We start from the raw sequence: 19376 nt of genomic DNA on the forward strand, positions 1-19376 counted from the left end.
CGCTCCTAAGGGCCAGCAAAGATCCCTGAACTAACTACAAGCTTTTCTCTTGTGAACTGTTTTGTTCTGTTCTTTTTCAGTGGTTTGTTTTGGTTGTATTGTTGTCTGGTTGTATACTGTTGCTTTGTGTTCCTCTGTCTAGTTTTCGTGCATGTTAGTGACCCCACAGGTCTGTCTGAATAGGACAGGCTGGATGAACTATCTGGAGGAAAAACAACGGGACCGACAGTTTTGGGGGGACTTGGGGTGGGGGGGTAAGGAAGTGGTGTTAACAAACCCAGGGACAAGGGAAAAACATGGGACCCCAAATGGTAGAGAAGTGGGAGTGGCAGGCCTGGTGGGAAATGATCAAGGGTAAGGTTGCTTAGAGAAGAGGTATACTCTAGCTCAGGTGGCGATGAAGCATGGTAGTAGGGCAGGAGGAAAGTCAAGGGAGATGGAGGAAAGAGCTAGGAGTCAAAGGGCATTCATGGAGGTCTAGACAAAGACATGTACATGCAAATATATATAGGAGGATGGGGAAATAGATCTATGTGTCTATATTTATAGGTCAAGTATTAAGGTGGCGGAAGGACCTTGGGCCTCTACTCAAACACTCCCTCAATGCATGAATACCTTCTTTTATTAAATTGGAACTCTATGATGCTCACTCTCCCGACACAACGGCTGGAGCCAAAGTGGGTGAACAAGTAAATGTGGTGAAGAAAGCTGATGGTGCCCGGCTAGCAAAAGAGATAGTGACTGGGGTCTTAAAGGCTTGAAGATAAACAAGCGGCCATCTAGCTCAGAAGCAACAAAGTCCACATGGAAGAACACACCAGCCTGAGTGAGCGAGTGGTCCCAAAGGGATCAGTTACCAGGCATCAAAGAACAAAAAATCATATCATTGACTGCACACCTCCATGATAGGATCGCTGAAGACAAATGGGTGCATAAGCAAATGTGGTGAAGAAAGCTGATGGTGCCCGGCTATCAAAAGAGATAGTGTCTGGGGTCTTAAAGGCTTGAAGGTGAACAAGCGGCCATCTAGCTCATAAGCAAATAAGCCCACATGGAAGAAGCACACCGGCCAGTGCGATCACGAGGTGCCCAAGGGACCAGGTATAAGGCATCATGCAAAAAAAAAAAAGATATAAGTGTGTGTATGTATGTGTATATATGTGTATATGTATATATGTATGTGTATATATATATTATATTAAATGAAGTGGGAAGTGCAGAGTGGAGACCCAAGGCCCAAGTGTCGACCAATGGAGATCCCCTCATAGAGGGGTTTAGGAGAGGAGATGGGTTAATTAGGGTGTGAGGTAGTATCGATGAAGAACACAGCTTTCCCCCAGATCCTGGATGCTTCCTCCCCCCAGCTACCATGATCCGAATTCTACCTTGCAGGGCTGGATAGGACAGAGGCTGTACACTGGTGCATATGAGGGTTGGAGGTACAGGGAATCCAGGGTGGATGATACCTTCAGGACCAAGGGTGTGAGGGACGATGCTGGGAGAGTGGAGGGTGCGTGGGTTGGAAAGGGGGAACTGATTACAAGGATCCACATGTGACCTCTTCCCTGGGAGAGGGACAGCAGAGAAGGGGGGAAGGGAGACTCTGGATAGGGCAAGATATGACAAAACAACGATGTATAAATTACCAAGGGCATATGAGGGAGGGGGGAATGGGGAGGGAGGAGGGGAAAAAAAAGAGGACCTGATGCAAGGGGCTTAAGTGGAGAGCAAATGCCTTGAGAATGATTGGGGCAGGGAATGTATGGATGTGCTTTATACAATTGATGTATGTATATGTATGGATTGTGGTAAGAGTTGTATGAGTCCCCAATAAAATGTAAAAGAAGAAAAGAGAAAAAAATGATTAGGGCAAAGACTGTACAGATGTGCTTTATACAATTGATGTATGTATATATATGAACTGTGAAAAGAATTGTATGAGCCCCAATAAATTGTTAAAATTAAAAAAAAAGAATAATAGCTTACCCTCCAATAAGAATGATTTTTTTAAATGTGCTGAAAACCTCGATTTATACACGAGTGTATACTGTATGTTCCATAGGGTTTTCAAGCTGATTTTTTGGGGGGGAACTAGGCAGCTCTGGGTGGACTTGAACATACAACCTTATGATTAGCAGCTAAATATGCCATTGTAGCACCACCCAGTGACTGCAAATGATAAGTGAGGCATGGTTAAATCCTATGGCCCTTCGAGCCGTAATGCCTTATGTGATGCATGGAAATTCTGGACTCTATGCCTATAGATTTTTTTTTTTTAGTTCAGGGACTGTTTGTTGGCCTTTAGGAGTGTTTTCAAGTCCAGTCTGTATGATTATAACCCCTTTTTGGGGGGCCTTCTCTGTAACAGGATTAAGGTGGGCTTAAATACTGACTTTAGTAGAAGGTGAAAATCAAGTCACACATTTTGTTCCCTTGGGACATCTTTAAGACTTATTTACTTTAGAGTGAGACTTAAGACCCCATCCTTTGTTTTCCTTGGTGAGTTAGTGAGCTAAGAGATAAAGAAGAAGAAGGAGAAGGAGAAGAAGAAGAAGAAGAAGAAGAAGAAGAAGAAGAAGAAGAAGAAGAAGAAGAAGAAGAGGAAGACCTCCATCAAAACCATCCCTCAATGACAAAGAGCTCTCTGGGACACAGCAAAATATGAGAATCATTGGAAGAGCAAGTCCAAAGTCTCTGAAGTAGTGGAGGCCTTGAGACCAGATGCACCAGAGACTGTGGCCTGGAGGCTCAGAGAAGCAGGCCTGAGACGATTGACTATTTACCTATACTCATCACTAGGAGCACAGGTGGCCTGGTAGTTACACATTGGGCTGTTAACTCAAAGGTCAACAGTTCAAAACCACCAGTTGCTCCACAGGAGACAGGGTTTTCAACTCCTGTAAAGAGTTACAGTCTTGGAAACTCACAAAGGCAATGCTACCATATCTTATGGGATCACTATGACTTGATATAGACTTGATGGCAGTGAGTTCCATTTTGGTTGTTTTCCTCATCTGCCCCGAGACTGTGGGACTGTAAGATGGAGCAACAGGTGTGTGGGTTCCTGGTTCACAGAGGAAGAAGCCAAGGGACCCAGGGGCTGAGAGGCTGAGGACCAGAGAGACTTGGTGGCTGGTTGAGGAGATATGTTGCTGCTACACAATGACTGTATCCTTACTGTTTGCTGATCTTGACTTGTGGTAACCTATTGAACTTCTTTAATAAACTCCCTAGATCATGACCAAACAAGCAAACAAACAATAATAACTCACATAGATGGATTCAGACTAAGGAGCTCTCTCTATGATATGCTCAAACACAAACTCAAAGCATTCTAGCCAATTAGGAGCATCACTTTATTGCTTTATTTTATGCATATTTAAAGGAGTCTCTGTGGCCCCAGGCGCTAGGTGACAAGCTGATAACTTGGGTCACACCTAGCAGTCCCTGGGAAGGAGAAAGATAAGACTGTCTGCTCCTGCAAAGATTTATAGTCTTTGAGAGCCTGGATAGGGCTTTGTGAGTTGTTATTAAGTTGACAGCAGTCGGTTTTGCTTTGGGTCCAAGAAGGAGACTTTTACTAGCTTTGCTATAAGAATTCCTTCTTTGTTTTTCCTATTCACATTTTTGACTTTTAAGAAACTCTTTAATTTGAAATAATTCCAAATCTATAGAAAAGTTGAAAGAATGATGTAGAATATAGTAGCAATTATTACCTTTATCCTATTTGCTTTATCATATTTGTCTCTGCCTGTGTAGTAGTTATGCATTGGGTTGCTAACAGGCAGTGAGTTTCTAGGTTTTTTCATAGATGCGCTGTGGCACTGTAGGGTAAGTACTGCACTGCTAAGTCAAAGGTTGGCGGCTCAAATCCCCCAGCTGCTCCATGGGCCAGAGAACGCTCTGCTCCTAGAAAGGTTGACAGCCTCCGAAGCCCTAGGGAGCAGTGCTCCCCTGCCCTGCAGGATTACTGGTTCGGGATTGACTCCATGGCAGTGGATTTGTGTTTCGTTTACGGTCTATGGAGTGGATATTTTCTGAGCCTCATTTGTGAGCAGGGGTCGTATGGGAAGGAGTCCTACTGATGCAGCGATCAAGCACTCACCTACTGATAGAAAAGCTGGAGGTTCAAGTTGATCAATCGGAAGAACTGCTTTGAAAGATTTCACCTTGAAAACCTTCGGGCAGTTCTACTTTTTCCTACAGGGTTCCCATCCGTTGGAATCCATTTGACAACAAGGGATTTTAGCATCCATTAACCCACTCTTAGTGAGTCTATCCCGGCACACAGCAACCGTCCACGGCGGTACATCTTTATGAGAGCAGAAAACCTAATCCTTCTTCCATGGGGCAGCGGGTGGGTTTGCCGGACAGGGATCCCAAGGCTGGTTTAGCATGCCTTATCTCCCTTTACTTCAGTGTGTAGTTCTTAAAATCAGGAGCATCCCTTTACAGCACCACGATGCCGACTCCTAGCCGCTCTGTAGGACAGGGTAGATGTGCCCGTGTGGATTTCTGAGACTGGAGTTCTTTCCAAGGGTAAAAAGTAGGAAGTCTCATCTTTCTCCTGGAGAGTGACCGGTGACTTTGAACTTCTGTCCTTGTGGTTAGTGGCCTAACTACTATACAATCAGGCTTCCTCCACCACAGTGCAGTAATATTGTTGTTACTGTGTGCCTTTGAATTCAGTCTCACTCACGAACCCCAAACCAAACTCACTGCCATTGAGTCAATGCTGGCCCATAGCGACACCCTACCCTTGTGGGTTTCCAAGCCTGTAACTGTAGAAGTACAAAGCCCATTCTTTCTCCCTAGGAGCTGCTAGTGGTTTCAAACTGCTGACAATGTGGATTGCAGCCCACCACCTAACCACTACGCCACCAGGGCTCCTTATTCTGACTCAGTAATCCATTTAAAACAGCGGTTCTCAACCTGGGGGTCTCAACCCCTTTGGGAGTCAAACGACCCTTTATCAGTGGTCACCCAATTCATAACAGAAACAAAATTACAGTGATGAAGTAGCAATGAAAATAATGTTATGGTTGGGGGGGTCACCACAACAAGAGGAACTGTATGAAAGGGTCGCAGCATTAGGAAGGTTGAGAACCTCTGATCTGTAGGGGCAGTAACAGGATTAATAGTTTCCTAGGTTATGGGAGATTGGGGGGAAATGGAAAGCTAATATTAATGAACACAGAAAGATGAAAATGCTCTAAAATTGATTGTGGTAATGATTGCACAACTCTGTTTAATACGATTAAACCATTGCGTTTCATGTGAATTGTATTTCAATAAAATTGTTAAAACCAATACACAAAATGGAGAAATGAATTCCCATGTACCTGTCACCAAGTTACAGGAGTTCTCAAGATATACTAACTTTGTTTTTTCTATAGTCTTCTCCATTTTCCCTTTTCCTACTAAACTATTTTAAGGCACATTCCAGACACTTGATCACTTAATTCCCACATACTTATGAATGTCTCTATAACCAAATGAATGCTCTTAAAAATTAATTTAAATGTAATCAAGATGCCCTTAAACCTAAAATCATTGAACAATGAATACTTAGTACTACCTACTGGAGTCCTGGTAGTATAGTGGGTAAGCATTGGCTGCAATCCTCATGGTCAGCAGTTCGAAACCAGCTCTGAGGGAGAAAAAGCAGACTCTCTATTCCTGTAAGCAGTTAGTCTCAGAAACCCACAGGAGTCGCTATGAGTCAACACGGACTCCATGACAGCGGCTTTTGTGCTTAATGACCAATAAGAATTCACGTTTCCCCAACCATTTAGATTATTTTTTAGCTGAGTGCTTTTTCAACCAAGACCCAAAGGAAATCCACATATTACATTTGATTGTCCCAAAGTGAAAATAAACACTCAGTAAAATGAAGAGATTTTCAGTAATGGTTCTATGACACGAAGAGAGTACTCGGTGCACTGAGAGATACATGTGGAAGTTGTTGACTTGGAGAACGTTTTGTTGTGTATGTCTTTGCCACGATTCAAAACATTGCATGAATAACAACGAGCACAAGGAAGACAAAGTGCTCTAAAAGCGATTGATATGATTGAACTATTGAATTGTATGATAAGTGGGTAAAGTGCTAATAAAACTGTTACAAAAAAGGAAGGCCTATAAAAAGGAAAAAAACAAACAAAAAGTAGAGCTTTTCTGAAAGTCCAGAGGCAATCTGCATCAGGAAGGTGGCCAAATTCACGAGGGAAAACGTCTGCTTTGTTCAACAACGAGAAAGAAAACATTGTTGTAGAATTGAAGCAGGAGCTAAAGCTTACAAAATCATAACTGGTTGAAATACAATCAGGTCATCAAAAGCAGAGGGTGCCTAAAAGCAAGGATTTAGCAGAGATAAGAGATAGCACGTAAGTACATGATTGATTAGTGACTCACAGGGCCCTTCCAGGACAGGGTATACCTGCTCTCTGAGGTTCCCGAGGCTGGGAATCTTGACGGGAGTAGACAGCTTGATCTGTCTCCCACAGAGCAGATGGAGGATTCAAACTGCTGACCTTGTGGTTAGCAGCCCAACATGTAACCCACTATCCCACCAGGACCCCATATGGTTGGTTAAGAGTACAGGATTTTCAATTTATCACAAGATGATCACAAGATTGTGACAGGACTGGTTTTGTTGTTAGCCTGCTATTGCTTTCTTAACCCTATCTTTCACTGGGGATCCACTGTAAAGATTTATCAGCAATGCTCTACATCAAGACCATTAAGGCACAAGTCAGTCACATTTTGCATTTCTTTGGCCATAGCAGAAAGTGTAAGTTTTCCCAACAACATTGTGGTAGGACAGCTCTTACTACTTTGGAGAATGAGCAGCTGCATTGCTGTGCTGGGAAAACTGTCCTTAACACAGCTTCCTGGTCTTGTCTGCGAGTAGATTGTGATGTTTTGCACCTGCCAGATGTCAGAGAAAAAGAACGTCTCCTTTAGAGTACGTGGTTAGGCAAACATCAAGGTCCGAGGAACTGCTCTTAGAAAAGGCAACCTCACATGTAACATGGCTCCTAGACTCATGCCAAGACTCTAACGTGGAATTAAAGCGCTGGTTTCCAACTGCTCTATTTACTCCCATGCAGGTTCATGGGTTCCTTTTCTTACTTGCTTCCTTGAACTTCTTATTAAAGAAATGGATGGATTGTCTTATCTTTTGATGTCGAATTTCTACCCCCTGGCCCCCCATTTGGCTCTGTTCAGCTATACCTTCCATCTGGTGTTTGAATGCCGGCCCTACTCTGCCTGAACCTGCTGCGCTCTCTCTTTAGGTCGGTAGCTGCCACCAAGCAAAGCCTAGCTCATGGCAAACCCACGTGTGCAGAGTAGGGCTTTCAAGGGTATGAACTTTCAGAAGCCGGTCTCCCTCATCTGTCTTCCAGCAGAATCTGGTTTGGTTCAAACCAATAGCTGTTAGTTGAACGCTTAACCACCTGCCACCTAGTTATCTCATAGGTCTCACTCAAAACGAGATCATCCCCAACCCCTTTCACTTCATAAAGTCCTCCTATTAAACATCCTCATAATACCATGTACCTTCTCTTCGTACCTTGTCAGAGTTATAATTTTACTTTCATTTATCCATGTCTTATTTAGTGTCTGTCTCCCTAATATGATACTCAGGGTCCACAAACAGGAACATTGTATCCCCATGACGAGCAGCGAGTCTGGTGTCTGGTGACTGCTGAAAGAACTATTTGTAGAATGAAGGAATAAAGTGGTTTATGGGCTTAAAAAGCACTTACATAATCTTGCATATGCAAGCGTAAGTAAAAAACCATGGCTATAAATCATAGAAATTTTTATTAAATGACAATATCAAAATGTTAAGCTATTGTTTCTCAACACATCTTCTTCTTGGTCCAGGTACGCCTGAAGGCATTTCCATCTCTGTAACCCTTCTCAGAAGAATCCTGTGCTCTTTGATTGACATCACATCCCAAACAGGAGTTAGTGCATCCCTGAGGTACTGAAATTGTATGCTTTTGAAATGTTTCTGGGTTTGGGGAATAAAAATAAGTCTGACAGGTAAGATTGGGGCTATAGTGTACAAGGGTTAGGCTTCCCAGTGAAATTGTGACAGGATAGCCCTTGCTACACTCAAACAATGAACAGGTGTGTTGTCGAGATGGGAAAAAAAATTCTCTGGCCTGAATTTCCTGATCTTTTTCTTCTTTAGTACAGCTTTCAATTTTCTTAATACTCCTCATAAGTCCCCATGATTATTCTGTGTCCTTTGAGAAAATCTATCAAGATTGCCTCTTTGGAATCCCCAAACAGTCAGCATGACCCTTTGAGCTCACCTCTCTGCCTTGAATTGGGCTGGCCCAGAAGAGCCACTAAACCCCAGGGCTTTGATCAAATTGTTTTGAAGGCCCTTTGGTTGAAAAGATAAAAGCACGTGCATTTACTGAGAGAACATATCTGGAGCCACCCATTCATCAAAAAGACATGTTTAGACATGTTCTGTTTGCAGTAAGCTGGTGCATGTATGAACTAGAACCTTCGTAGCAATACTTCTTTTTTTATTTTAGCAAATTAGAAAGTTTATTTTTTAAGTCTATCCATGTCCCCAAATTTGTGTAATCCTTTAAAATTCATTTCTTTTAAAAGATTATTTTACTGGAGGCTTTTACAGGTGTTATACATACAGCAATTGTATCAAGCATATTTGTACATATATTGCCATCATTATTGTCTAAACATTTACTTTCCATTTGAACCCTTGGTATTGACTCTTCTTTTTTCCCCTTCCCTCAGACACCTTGGACTCTCATTAACCCTTGATAACTTATAAATTCATATCTTAAACTGACTGCTGTCTCACTTCACCCATGTTTCTGTTGTTCATCCCCCTTTGTGGGGGTTGTTTTGTGTCCATCATTACTATCAGTTTCCCCTTCCTCCCCTCCTCCCCCAGCTTTTCCTCTAGCCTCCTGGTGTCAATGCTTCCATTTCTGTACCTGAGGGGTTCATTTGACCTGGATTCCATGTGTCCTGAGCTCTTAACCAGTGTACATGCTCTAGTCTAGCCAGAACTGAAAGGCAGGACTGGGGTCACGATAGTGGGGAGTGAGGAAGACTCAAAGAACCAGAGGAATGTTGTGTATTTCATCGGTGCTAAACAGCACTCTGGTTGACTCATCCCTTCCTTGTGACCCTTCTGTGAGGGCATGTCCTACTGTGTACAGATGGGTTTTGGGTCTCTGCTGTGAGTCCCCTCGTTCTCAACAATGTTTTGTTTTGGGTCTTCTGATGCCTGTTACTTAATCCTGTAGACACTGCATGATCACACAGGCTGGTGTGCTTTTTACCCTGTGGGCTTGTTTCTTCTTTGTTTGATGGCCGCTTGTTTAACTTCAAGCCTTTAAGACCCCAGATGCTATATCTTTTAATAGCTGGACACCATCAGCTTTCTTCACCATATTTGCTTATGCACCCATTTTGTCTACAGCGATCGTGCTGGAAGGGTGAGCATCACAGAATGCCGGGTTGTTAGAACAATGTATTCTTGCATTGAGGGAGAGCTTGAGCAGAGACCCAAGTACTTCCAGTTCCTCAATGCACTGCCTTATAAAGATATGTACATAGACCAATACCTCTATTTTTATTAACTAATATATTGACATAAGTGCACATCTATGTTTATACCTCTATTGATAGCTTTGCTTTTAGATCTTTCCTCTGTTTCCTTTTACCGTCCTCCTGTCCCACCATCACACTCACCCTTCTTCTGCCTCTTAGTAACTCTCAGGCTGGATTGCATTTCTCAAACACTCTCAGGATCTCTATGTCCTCCTTGTTGTTCATTTTAATTCCCACCTCACCTGTCGATGGCATTGTTTACTCACTGCTCCCTTCGCTCACCTCCTCCTCCCCTAAGTCCCTCCAGAACCATAGATCCCATTGCTTTCTCCTCTGGCTTGCTTCCCATGCCTATCTTATATAGTTAGGCAAAACAACAACAAAAGAAAAAAAACAAAAAGAAAACAAAAGATTGAATAAAAAGAGAGGAAAAAAACACCCCCAAAAGCATACATAATTCCAGGTCTTTCCAAAGACCTATCTCCCGACTGGTCCTGGGGGATTCTGGGAATTGCCCTTCCTAGGCTGGAGTCTATTTTGGGAGCTCCTCAGCCGCTTTGTGGCTTTGTTTTGTTGTTGATCTGTTATATTCCTTTCTTGGTTCATAGCATGGTGTATATGGGGGTGTGTGTCAGATTGGGCTCACTCCGCTTCATGTGTCCCCGATATTGTCCTGTCGCGCTATGCTCCAGTGAGGGGACATCCTGTCTTGAGCTGGTGTTGGACCTACAGTCCTCTCTGTGCCTTAGCAGCTCCGTGCAGGGACATTGTCCTCAGGGCTTGGTGTGTTGGTATGGGGTCTAGCCCCTCATCCTCTTTATCCATCTTGGTTTGCTTCTGTGTGGGTGTGGCAGGCGGGCTCCTCTCCCCAACCTGTAGGCTTAGTGTTGTCCTTTGCACCCCACGTGTTTTGTTTTGGGACTTCCAGGGAGGGGGTCTGTTTGGCTCTGGTTGGGCCCGGCCCTGTAGCCCTCTCTGTTCAGGAGTTTCCCCATGTGGTTGCATTGCCTTCATGGTTTGGTGTGCTGTTGTGGAGTCTGTGTGCACACTCCCATTTCTGTGGAGACAAGCAATACCCTCCCCCTGGGTGGATTAGTGTCCTGTGCCATCGTCCCTCTATTCCCTGGCCACCCCCCACCCACTTCCCCTTCTTTGTGTTGGAATGATATGTACATTCTTGGGACTGGTCTGTCCACTGCACATTTGCCTGTATCTTGACCCATGAAGTGTGGCATAAGTGGCTTTTCTTTGATATCTACTGTGTTGATTATACTTTCTTCGGTAGACTCATGTTGTACTTGTGCTTTTGTAATTGGCTAACTTTGCTTATTTCCACCAACTCTTCCCATGAGATGATGTGCTTCATGTGATCATCAGTGCTTTTTAGTGAAGTGCAGTACTCCATTGTATGTATGTGCCCGAGTTTTCTAATCCACTCGTCTATCGATGGACATTTAGGTTGTTTTCCAATTCTTTGTGATTGTGAATTGCGCCACAATAAACACTGGTGTACAGACTGGTCACGACATATTTATTACCTCTTCTGGGTATATACCCAAAAGAGGGACTGCTGGGTCATAAGGTGACTCAATTTCCGTTTGCTTTAAATATGACCAGATAGCTTTTCACAGTTAGCTGTACAAATTTACATGATCACCAGCAGTGGAGGAGAGTTCCTATTTCACCACATCCCCTCCAACATTTGTTGCTCTCTGATTTTGTGATTTGGGTTAACCTCAAGGATGTCAGGTGGTATCTCATGGTTATTTTAATTTGCATTTCTCTGATGGCTAATGATCAGGAGTGTTTTATGTTTATTGGCCATTTGGATCTCCTCCCTAGTGAAACTACAGTTTAGGCCTTTTGCCTGCTTCCTCAGGGGATTAACTGTTTTCTTCTTTTTTACAGGCGAGGAGGGTATTTTAGATGTTAGTCATAAGCCCTTTGTCTGCTGTATCATTGCTAAAAATCCTCTCCCAGTCTGTGGGTTCTCTTGTTACACTCTTGGTGAAGTCTTTTGATGAACACAAGTGTTTTATCCTTAGTATATCCCACTTGTTGATTTCAGCTTCGTGTGTGTGTGTGTGTGTGTGTGTGTGTGTGTGTGTGTGCGCGCGTGTGTACCCTCCCCTTCCCTATTACACTTAGCCTATGTATTCACTATGCCAAGGTTCTTAGGTTTGTCCTAATTCCTTCATTGATAATCTGATAGTTTGGGGTTTTACTTCTAAGTCTGCAATCCACCACTTGTTTGTTCTTGTGCACGCCACAAGGTAATAGTCTTGTTTCATTTTTCTACAGGTAGATCTCCACTGTTTGCAGTACCACTTGTTGAAGAGGGCATCCACCTCCCACTTGATGCTTTTTGGGCCCTTCTTGAAGATCAGTTGTCTATATGCTGATGGTTTTATTTCTGGGTTTTCTGTTATTTTTCCATTGGTCTGTGTAGCTGTCATCATTCCCATATCATGCTGTTTTGACCACTGTGGCTGTGTAGCAGGTGTTAAAGTCATGTAAACCAAGCCCTCCAAACTTGTCCTTCTTCCTGAGAAGTTCTCTGCTAATTCTGGGCTTCTTCCCTCTCCATATGAAATTGGTCATCAGTTTTTCCAATTCTTTAAGAAGGTTGTTGGTATTTGAATCAGGATAGCATTAAACTTATATAGTGCCTTGGGTAAGATTGACATCTTTGCTAAATTGAGTTTTCCAATCCATAAGCAAGGATATTCTTCCACTTGTGGAGGTCGCTTTTGGTTTCCTGTGGCAGGGTTCTGTAGTTTTCCTTGTACACATCATTTTTGGTTGTTTGTTTAGATATAGCCCTAGCTATTCCAACTTGTTCTTGGCTAATGTGAAGGCCACTGCCTTCTTGACTTCCTCTTTCATGGTCTTGTCTGATGTATATAGCAAACCAATAGAATTCTGTTTGCTGATCATTTATCCTGCCACTCTTCCATATTTCTCTATTGCTGCCAGTACTCCTATTGTGGAGCTTTTGGGGGTTTTCAATGTGCAGAATCACGTCATCTGCAAATAGTGATAGTTTCCCCTCCTCCTCTCCAAGACAGATACCTTAGTGTCCTTCTGCTAGTAGTAATGCTTTTTATTTGCTCTTTATAGCAGTATTGTAATCTCCTGTCAATTTGCATAGGAGTGGAGTGTAGCCTGTCAATCAAGTCGCAGCTTGATGACTTCATTTGGAAGCACAAAGGGGATAAATAACTCATTGGAGTCCAGATCTGTGCTCTGCTTCATCTTTCTGCTGACAAGACATATGGAGCTACGCTAGAGCCGTGGAGCTGTAGAAGCCACATGGAGACCCTTGCCAGTGCTGAGATGCTTTGCAGCCACTGGATCCACAAGGCTTTCCACTCACTGGCTTGTGATCTTCCTGCATTCAGAGTCATTGCATGTTTTGTGTGAGTCGGAAGAGGAATTTATAGATTGGGCTCTATAATATGGGCTAATATTGGACTTATGAACTTGATCTGGACTAGGATGGGATGTTTTCTTAATGGACAATTACATATAAAGCTCTTTCTTATACACATATGAGCGTCTGTGAATTTTTTTCTCTAGTCTACCCAGACTAACACACTCTTGTATAAGATAAGACAGTAAGCAAAATTACATTCCCCTAATCTCTGAAACTTCCTCCACATTTAGGTTTTGATACTTACAGATTTTCTACGACATCAAATTTTATGACGCTTGCCTGCAAAGGAATTAACTTTAGAGGACAGCACTGAATCTGCAGCTCAAGGAAAGGGACATGTCTGATCAGAGCACATGGGAGCAAATGAAGGGGGAGGAAGGGAGAGTGGAGCACATCCAGGCCCACCAAGCCTTGAGGACAATATTCCCTCTCAGAGCAGCCAAAGCACAGAGAACACCATATGGCTGGCCCCACTATAAGACATGACACCCCTGACTGACCCATACCGCTATGAGGGACAACACTGGAGACACGGTGCAGGAATTGTGCCTGATCTAACCCCACCACACTGAGGAAAAACATTAAGGGTGTGCAACAGAACATCAGGGGGAGCAGAGCAACGAAGTCCCCAGGGAATACCAAAAATAGATTGTGGGGCCAGGGCATGGCATCTTATCAGACTCGACCAGAAAACATGCATAACAGGCAACAAACAGACCTTGAACTACTTACAGTCTTTTCTTTTAGTGTTATTGTTCTGTTTTCTTTTGTTGCTTTGTTTTTCTGTCTTGTTTTTCATGCATATTATTAACTCTGAGGATCTATCTAGATAACATAGGCGGGATAAACAATCTGGGGGAGAAAACAACGGGGCCAGTGGTACCAGGGGGCACATGGGAGAGGGGGTGGTGGAGAAAAGGAAGTGGGTGTTAACAAACCCAGGGACAAAGGAACAGCAAGTGATCTAAAGTCCATGGCAAGGAGGGTGTAGGAGGCATGGTAAGGCTTGATCAAGGGCAATGTAACCGAGAGGAATTACTTAAGCCCAAATGAAGGCTGGACATGATAGTGGGACAAGAGGAAAGTGAAATGAAATAGAGGAAAGAACTAGGAGGCAATGGGTATTTATAGAGGTCTAAATACAGGCATGTACATATGTAATATATATTTATATATGATGATGGGGAAATAGATCTATGTACATATATTGATAGGTTTAGTATTAAGATAACAGAGGGACATTGGGCCTCTACTTGAGTATTTCCCCAATGCAAGAACACTTTGTTCTATTAACCTGGCATTCCATGATGCTCACCTTCCTGACACGATCACTGAAGACAAAGTGGGTGCATAAACAAATGTGGTGAGGAAAGCTGATGGTGCACAGCTATCAAAAGATATAGCATCTGGGGTCTTAAAGGCTTGAAGATAAACCAGCGGCCATCTAGCTCAGAAGCAACAAAACCCACATAGAAGAATCACACCAGTCTGTGTGATCATGAGGTGTCCATGGGATCAGGTATCAGGCATCAAAGAGTGTAGAGACCCAAAGCCCAACCCCTTACAGAAGGGTCGGGGAGACAAGTCCATCAGGGTGCAGTATAGCACCAATGAAACACACAACTTTCCTCTAGTTCTTTAATGCTTCCGCCCTCCCACTATCATGATCCCAATTCTACCTTACAAATCTGGTTAGATCAGAGGATGTACACTGGTACAGATAAGAACTGGAAACACAGGGAATCCAGGGCAGATAAACCCCTCAGGACCAATAATGAGAATAGTGAGACCAGGAGGGGGAGGGGGAGGGGAAGGTGGGGGAAGAAGGGGAAACTGATTACAATGATCTACATCTAACTCCTTCCCTGGGGGATGGACAACAGAAAAGTGGGTGAAGGGAAACATCGGGCAGTGTAAGACATGAAAAAGGGTTTGGGAGGGAAGGTGGGGAAGGGAGGGGGAAAAAGTGAGGTGCTGATACCAAGGGCTCAAGTAGAAAGCAAATGTTTTGAGAATTATGAGGGCAAAAAATGTACAAATGTGCTTGACACAATGGATGGATGTATGGATTGTAATAAGAGTTGGATGAGCCCCCAATAAAATGATTTTTAAATTTTTTATGATCATATTTTGAACCAAAATCACCAGTGTTTTGTAACCTTGTACCTATTTAAATAAATTCAGGGCTCACTCTTCATTCTTTTTTTTCCACAGTAGCTCTATTAATATTTTAGCTCTGATTTTAGTACCTGAAGTTGTTCTTCAGGGAAGACGCCTGTAGTCTATGGTTCATGATACAATTGAAAATGCCTGTCCTCTTTTGTTATAATGGAGTGACAGCTAGCTAGGAATAAAATGATTATGTTATGTATGTCAGACAATTGGAAAGACTATCAGGATTTCATATTTTACTTTTTATCACAGTGAAACACAATATATTTCAATCAAGTTATAATACGCTTTATATTTTTAAGTCATTTCTAATCTCACAGTTCTTTAATGGAAACAAGGGTAATCATTCCTGAAATGAATTAAATAGATAGTTGAACTAAACTATGACAACTTTTAAAATACATATATATTTCATAATCATTTTTGGTATGTAAATGAAGAAAAATTACCATAAAGCTAAAATTGAACATCTTATGTTGTTTTTGACCTAGAAATTCCATTTTGTACCTAGAGAAACTTTCACACGTATTCTAAAGAATTACATAAAATAATGTTTATTTCAATATAATTTATGAGTTTAAAATGTGGAAACAACCTAAAGATCTCAGAGCAGGTGAAAGATAAATAATTTTAGTTCATTCATTTAATGTAATACTGTAAGTCAATCAAAATGAATGAGCCAGAGCTAGACACAAAAACAGATAAATCTCACTGAAAAATGAAGATACACCTACAGATTGGCAACTATCTATCTGATTTGATAAGCATTTAATATTATAGATATATGTATGATTTGGTAAGCATTTAATATCATATATATATATATACAATACAAGAAGTCCTGGTGGCATAATGGGCTACGCATTGAGCTACAACCACAGGGTCAGCAGCTCCAAGGGGAAAAGATGAGGTCATCTGCTTCGGTAAAGATTTTAACTTTCAGAAACCCAAAGGGTATAAGATAAAAAAACTATTTTTTTGAGTTTATGTATTTGATGTAACACATTTACATAACTCTCTCTATACACAACTTAACGAAAAGACAAACAAGCCAGTGAAAAGATGGGAAAAGGATAGGAGTAGACATTTCACCAAAGAAGAAATGTAAGAGGCTGACAAGCACATGGGAGGATGCTCACTTTCATTAGTCATTAGGGAAATGCCAATTAAAACCACAGTGGTAAAACCCACTAGAATGGCTCTAACTGAAAAAGCAGAAAACAACAATTTCCGGTAAGGATGTGAAGAAATTGAAACCTTCACCTGTGGCTGGTGGAATGGCCAAACAGTGTAACCAGTGCAGAGAAAGTTTGGTGGTTCCTAAGTTAAACATAGAATTAACATTTGATTGCAGCAATTTCGCTTCTAGACACCCCCCCCACCCCCCCACCCCCCAAGAAACGGAAGCAGGAACTCAAATAAGAACTTGGTGCAGTGCTTGCTGCAGCACTGTTTCCAGTGGTCCCCAGGGGGAGACTCTGGCCTCCATGTCCGCCAAAACGTGAACGGATCAATTAAATGCACATACGCACTGTTCTAGGTGGAAAAGAGACTTGAATTCGAATAGAACTTATGGAGGGCCATGTAAACAGGACAAAGACAAATCATCTGTTGACAGAGACCACCAGCAGGAGGGCATTACGGTATCCACAGTTTCACAGCCACGTCACTCAAATTGGATACGGAGCACAAAGGAAACTGTCACAAGATAAATGATTGCCAGCAGACCAATTTGTCACAGTAGCAGATGGAACCACAGCAATGTGAAAGGGACCATGATTGGTATACCCCATCACCGATTAGGAAAGCTTATATAATTGGCTCAAGGTCCTCTGACCACCTTGGTTGGGGTTTGGCTCATGATCAAGGAGCCCTAGTACCCCAATATCCTTCGATGGCATACCCAGGAAGGTTCCTGAGGGCAAAATTGTCCCCCCCCTTGAGCTGAAGCAAGCCCATTCTGCCCTCATTTTCGACATTTCGTCAATGGTCAGCAATAATTCAGTGGAAACTATGTGGAGACCAAATTGAAGTTAGTGCTCTCGTTGTAATCCATAGCTTTCTGTGAACTTCCAGACTAACCAAACTCACTGCCGTTGAATCAATTCCAACCCTAAAGGACAGAATGCCCCTGTGGGTTTCCGAGACGGTAAATCTTTGTAGGAGTCGAAAGCCTCATCTTTCTCTCACAGAGTGACTGGTGGGTTTGAACTGCTGACTTTGTGGTGAGCAGCCCTACATGTAATCCACTATGCCAGCAAGGCTCCTGCTCTGCAAACCTAAGTTCAAACACATGCCACAAAGTTCTTGCCATGGAGTTGATTCTGACTCAGAGTAACTAACTCTATAGGGCAGAGTAGAACTGCCCCCTTTGGGTTTCTGAGGCTGTAAATCTTTACAGGAATACAAAGTCTCATCTTTCTTCTGCAGAGAGGCTGGTGGGCTTGAACTTCTGGTCTTGTGGTTTGCTGTCCAACACAATACTCCACCAGGGCTCATTTCTAGTACAATATAGTACAATGATTCACCACCATAAAGAAAACTGAAGTTCTGATACATGCTGTAACATGCGGAGTGAAATAAATGACAACGAACACATTCTCCGATTCCTCTGAGATGCAGTTTCTGGACTCCAGACTGGAAACGGTCACTGCTCTGAGGAGACCGAGGAGGCTTTCTGCTCCTCCGCGGGGTTACAGCTTCAGAAACCCACAGGGGCAGGTCTTCTCTGAGGTGCAATGAGTTGGAATCGACTCATTGGATTTGGCAGTGGATTTGGAGTTTGGCTTGCTAGAGGTGAGAGGGCAGGGAAAGGGGGGTTCACTGCTCAGGGGGCAGAGCTGTTAGAGTGGATCAGAAACGTTGGACAACGGTGATGGTTGGGAAACAAACATTACCAATGCTACTGAAGTGTAACACATGAAGAATGTTGAAATCACAAGTAACTTGTTACATATATAGGTACCACAATTTTTAAAAAGTGAAGTACTTAAAACATTTCTAGATCAACCTCAGTTATAAGTTGAACCCAAGGGGGAAGTATCAAAAATAACATTGGTGGTAATGCTTCAGCATATGCAAAAGCGTGCTACACATTGATATAGGCATGTAAAAATGAATGTGGGAGTGATGGAATGAGAATAGCATATCATTAAAGCTAGGAGCAGAGCCGAGGGGAGGCGTTTACAGAGCAAGATTCTTGACATATTTTAGCCCAGATAGAATATATAGACACAGGTGATGTACATGACCAAAGGGTGCTATAAGAATGTCCTTCATTGATAACTCCTGATATAACACTCTGGCGTGACCTATCAGAAAGTTACATTAAGAAGAGATCCAGGACAGACAGCTATATAAAGCCAAGACCTGGAGCAGACCATTGCTCAGGCAAAGGCAAGCGTCTGAGTGTGGGGCAGGGAGAGCCACGGGCAACAGCATCTTGTCCTGCGCTTACCTCCAGACCCTTGCTCCTCCAGCCTCCACCTTCCAGATCATCCACGCTGCTCCACGCTGAGTCTACTGGCTTGAGACAGAAGTGCTGCCCAGTGCACACCATACTGGACCGATCCTGCCCTACTGCAGGGACGACATCGAAAGCCTTTGCTCTCCAGCTGTTCCCTTTGCTTGATTCACTGCGCAAGTCCATGTTTGTGCCTCACCACCAAACCTGTGTTTGTTGGGAAGTGTTGTTAGGGCTTGAGCTATCCAGTGAACTTGACATTGTGGAAAGAAACAAATTGCGTGTCTCAGTCTGTTGTTCCCAGAGAGTTCCTCACGTTGTGTGTCCTAGACTAGGGGTTGCAGTGGGGGACAGGGGAGGCACTACTGGGGAGCTTCCACTAAATTTACACAGTTTTGGTTCTCATGCATAGATAGCTTTGTTTCTTATGCCTGGATGTCCATTCTATGGGCTTTAAAAGTGGATGCATTTTGAGGGATTGAAAATCTTTACAGTGTAAAACAAAGAGGAAAATTATGTTGAGTAAAATGTAACCTCTGGCGATTAAAGTCGGTCTCATTATACTAACACAAGCTGTTCAACAATTCCCAGAACTGCTCCTCACCCACAGTATCTTCTTGCTGCCTCCCTGCTTCACCTTGACGCCTCTCACACTTGCTTCTTTTTCGCCCACTTCATGATGAGTCAACGTTA

The sequence above is a fragment of the Tenrec ecaudatus genome, chromosome 11 (genome assembly GCF_050624435.1).
Source record: "Tenrec ecaudatus isolate mTenEca1 chromosome 11, mTenEca1.hap1, whole genome shotgun sequence".
Taxonomy (NCBI): domain Eukaryota; kingdom Metazoa; phylum Chordata; class Mammalia; order Afrosoricida; family Tenrecidae; genus Tenrec; species Tenrec ecaudatus.